This window comes from Sceloporus occidentalis, unplaced genomic scaffold, assembly GCF_023333645.1.
Source record: "Sceloporus occidentalis isolate IW3139 unplaced genomic scaffold, rSceOcc1.0.p SCAF_1, whole genome shotgun sequence".
NCBI lineage: Eukaryota > Metazoa > Chordata > Lepidosauria > Squamata > Phrynosomatidae > Sceloporus > Sceloporus occidentalis.
Window position 1 is genome coordinate 149,799,581 of NW_028316981.1, and position 4,740 is coordinate 149,804,320.

Here is a 4,740-nt window from a genome sequence, read left to right on the forward strand (position 1 = left end):
TACATTTGTCATAAAATTGTTGTAAATCCATTGTGGATCTTTTTTCCCCTTTTTACACTTTTTAACACCTAAATAAGTGCTAGTGCTACATTTCTTATTTAATTGGTGAACAATTACTGTAAGAGGTGGCATGTGGGTTCTTCCAGATGTTTTTTTACTGTAACTCCCATCATCTAACAGCTTGCTGTGCTGCCAAATATTGATGAGAGCTTTAGTGGAGCAACATCTACATATGTAAAAGTCTCCCAGCCCTTGATTATGGTTTCCCTGTAAGTCATGTTACGGCTGTACCATCATAGGTGAGGACCATGTATATAGAACATAACTGGCTTTCTTTAAATACAAAAAAATATAGAGAAGAATGTGCTCAAGGGAACATGCTAGACAAGAATAGCCTATTGCCATGTACCATTATAGCTTACCAATTCCTGCAGACTTTAAAAGCTTGCATACACAGCAAAAATATATTTACACCTCCCAGCAAAATTGTAGTTAAGATGTTAAAATTGCATCTAAGAGCTGTTATGAATGTAAAGGCATGGTTTAAATCAGTTCCCTTCTTCTTTGAAACTTTACTGAGAAAAGGTCCTACCATTTTTCTATCATCCCTACGGCCTCAGACAATGTAGATTCACATAGAAGGAATGTTCTGTATAGGGCAGTGATGGCGAACCTTTTTTGGGCTGCGTGCCGGGGGCTTCCATTTATGTCCAGAATGCCAGGAGAGTTCACTAGTAGTCATAGCAAGGGTTCTTTTATACAACACAATTCTAGCACTGTGATTCTTCTTTAACTTGCCATGGCTGCATCCTATGAATTCCTGGAGTTCGTAGCTTGGTCAGAAACACTGCAAGAACTCTCTGGCTGAGGATTCTAAATAACCCCTTGTGAAGACTTCTGTTTACCTCTGCTACCAATTGGGGGTCCATTTCCTCATCCCACCATGGTAGAACCAATAGTAAACACCACCCTTGAGCCACTTCTGCTACTACACACATTACTTCTTACTTTAATGACTCCAATAACACTACAGTAGCATTCCCAGAGGAATGTGCATAACACAAAAGTAATTTATAAAACAAGTTCAATGTACAGTTAGTGATTACTTATTAAATGGGTCTAAATCCTAATTGACTTAACACATCTCACTAACTTCTTCTCTAAACTCCTCAGGATTTTTCAGGTCCTTAAGACTATGCTGTAGAATGTAATTTGACATCCAGCTCTCAAACCACCACTACAGAACATTAAAGGTGTTCTTGTGTGTCTTCCAAGTCATTTCTGACTTATGGCAACCCTAAGGCAAATACAGTGGCACATGTCATATCTGGGCGTGCTATATGTGACTTTCAACTTATGCTGAAAGCCGTGCGTCAGAACAGGCAATGGCATGTGTGGCGCATGCACAAGCCCCATTGTTTTCAGTGGGGCTCAAGCATATGTGGTATTTGCCTTACCCCGAGAGGGGGGGGGGTCCAGAACAGATCTCCGTGTAAGGCAAGGATGCACTGTATATCATTTTCTTGGCAGGATTTGTTCAGAGGGAGGTTGCTTCTGCTTTCTCCTGAGGCTTTGCAAGCTGCTGTGGATTTCCATGGTGCTGAGGTGATTTGAACCCTGGTCTACGGAGTCCTAGTCCAGAACCCAAACTACTACACCACACTGGCTCTGGTGCATCATACAGATAATTTATCGAGCTAGTCACCTGTCATCAAAAAATAATGACAGTCATCTGTCAGGTTTAGCAAAGCAGTGATGTTATATTTATGATGTGTGGATGTAGGGCTCTGACTGGTATCATCTTGTACCTCTAGAAAATTTAACCTGATTCAGAAGCTGGCATATACAGTATTAGGCAATTATGTTTCAAGGGTGTTGGGTTATGGATAGGCACCCAGATATAATTAACTTCAACATTGTGCCATATCTATGAAATGGGTGGAGATGGGTGTTACATTTTGCCCTAACCACCTGCTGCAGGTCAGACCAGACTTGAAAACAGATGTAAAACAGATGCCCATTTCAGAGTTTGGTTTTCTTTATTGGTCTTTTTTTGCTTGAGAGTTCTTGACTGCTGTTCCCACAGGCCTCTCGGAATGGGAAAATGAAATTCTAACACACTACCCGTCCTGCACTAGGGGGACAATGGAGTAAGGCCTGTTTAAAAAGTCTTGGGAGGGTTTCTTGCCCACATCTGCAGATTCTTACATTTGACAGTAGTTATTATTTACATTACGAACAGCCCTTCAAAAATATTGATTTGTAGCCATACTTACTGATAATTTGAATATATTCAAGTTAGATTCCCTCTTTTCAATGGCTGCACAGCCCCAACTTGTCCCAAATCTAAGCCAAACTTGGGGGGAAATGAATGGTACAGTGTTCACTTAATAATTTGATAAAGCTCAATCATTTGGGAATTTCAAACATGGCAGGTTCTTTGGATGAAAAAGAGCCTCCAGCTCACCTCTTGTTATAACCAACAAAACCAAAAAGAAGCTAGTGAAAGAATAAAACTATAATGTGTATAAACTGAATCCTTCATGAAGCAAAACAGCTGGTTATAAGTAAAGGCTGTTGAGAAACGAGCATGTCCAAAGGCGGGTGACTAAAATGGTGGTCTATGAGGAACACCTTAGGGAGCTGGGGATATTTAGCCTGGAGAAGAGAAGGTTAAGGGGTGACATGATAGCTTTGTTTAAATATTTGAAGGGATGTGATATTGAGGAGGGAGCAAGCTTGTTTTCTGCTGCTCCAGAGACTAGGACCCGGAGCAATGGATGCAAGCTCCAGGATAAGAGATTCCACCTCAACATTAGGCAGAACTTCCTGACAGTAAGGGCTGTTCAACAATAGAACAAACTCTCGGAGTGTAGTGGAGTCTCCTTCTTTGAAGGTCTTTAAGCAGAGGCTGGATGGCCATCTGTCAGGGATGCTTTGATTGAGAGTTCCTGCATGGCAGAATGAGGTTGGACTGAATGGCCCTTGTGGGCTTTTTCCAGCTCTACGATTCTGTATATACCAGTAAAGCAAGTCATCGTCCAGGAACTAACACAACTACACAAATGCATTTAACATAGTAGCACATCTTGGTAATTACAGAAACAATTCCAAACAATGTGATAATTTAAACCAACTGGTATAACAGCATTGAAGTTTAAAATCTGGAAGGCTTCCCTTAATAGAACAGATTGAAAATGCTGATTCTCATTGCCTTGAATTAGTTCTATTGCACAAGACCTAATAATATGAGGCTGATGTTGAAATGTATAAAAATGATCATACAGAGGAGTTTCACTTCAGTGATTTTTTATTCTACTATAGTCAGAAGTCCTGACTTTAAGAGGGCATCAGGTCTGTCCTACATAGATTTTATTGCATGTACATATATATTGTGAGCTTGATTTAACAAGTGGACAATGAACTAAGCTTATATTTTTGCAATGTGATAAAATGTGTGAACTCTTTACTATTAAGACCCTGTAGACAGCATGTACATCTGCCAGATCAGTAATATCCTATCAACATTGGAGTAATATGACTCATTCTGTTGAAATTAGTATGTATCAGCTTGTTTTAGATTAGCTGTTCGACGGTTTAAAAAAAAATTGTATCTATACAAATCTGCAACTTTGGTTTGCAACAGCCGTTCTGATGGACTATAAAAAGCAAAGATAAAAGAATTTACTTGGAGGATGAAGGGCTATCTACTGTCAGAAGAAACGATAGTTAAAGAACTCAGACAAGGAATAAGACGATATTTTCAAGAAAACACTATGGAGGAAATGCCAATGCATGTAATCTGGGATGCGGGCAAAGCTGTTATTAGGGGCTTATTGATACAGCAAGAAAGTATAAAAAAGAAAAAGAAAACAAAACAAACAACAACTATTGGAACAACTCAAAAAGAAGGGGAAAGAAGCTAAAAGAAAACCTAATGATAAAAATCTGGACTATAAAATTTATATGGCTATTTTAGCTCAATGATTTAAAAAAGTATTGTCTGAAAAGATCCAAAAAGAACAAGCAGATTTCCTTCCAGAAAGACATCTGAAGGATAACATCAGGACAGTCTTTGATGTGCTTAAATTTTTTGAAATACATAAAGGAAACTAGGGATGGTGTTTGTGGATATCGAAAAAGCATATGACAATGTGAACTAGGAATTTTTAGAAATATTGTTGGATGAATGGGGTATTAGGAGAAGATTAGATAATGGGATTATTATTATCTATAAAAAACAATTCACAAGGATTAATTTAAATGGAGAAAAATCCAACGCAATTAGGATTAACAAAGGCACTCGCCAAGGGTGTCCATTATCACCATTTCTTTTCTTGATGGTAATAGAAGTACTAAATAATAATATAAGAAATGATGACAAACTGCAAGAATTAGAACTCCCGAAACATAGTTACGGAATTCGCGCCTTTGCTGATGACTCAGGGCCCAAACAGCCAGGCCAAAATAAAGCTGCTTCAGGTCTCTTTGGAGCTATGCTCTTTAAATGACACACGCATCTTAAGAGGCCAAAAGTTGTGCCAAAGCTGCACTACAGTCCTTGGGACTGGTGCGTGGCTTTGGCACGGCTTTCAGCCTCTTCAGACTCATGCATCATTTAATGAGCATAGCTCCAAAGAGACCCAAAGCAGCTTTATTTTGGCCTGACTGTTCAGGCCCTTAGTAATTTTCCTAGAAAATCTGAAGAAAAGTGTTAAAAGACTAGAAGAAATATTGGGA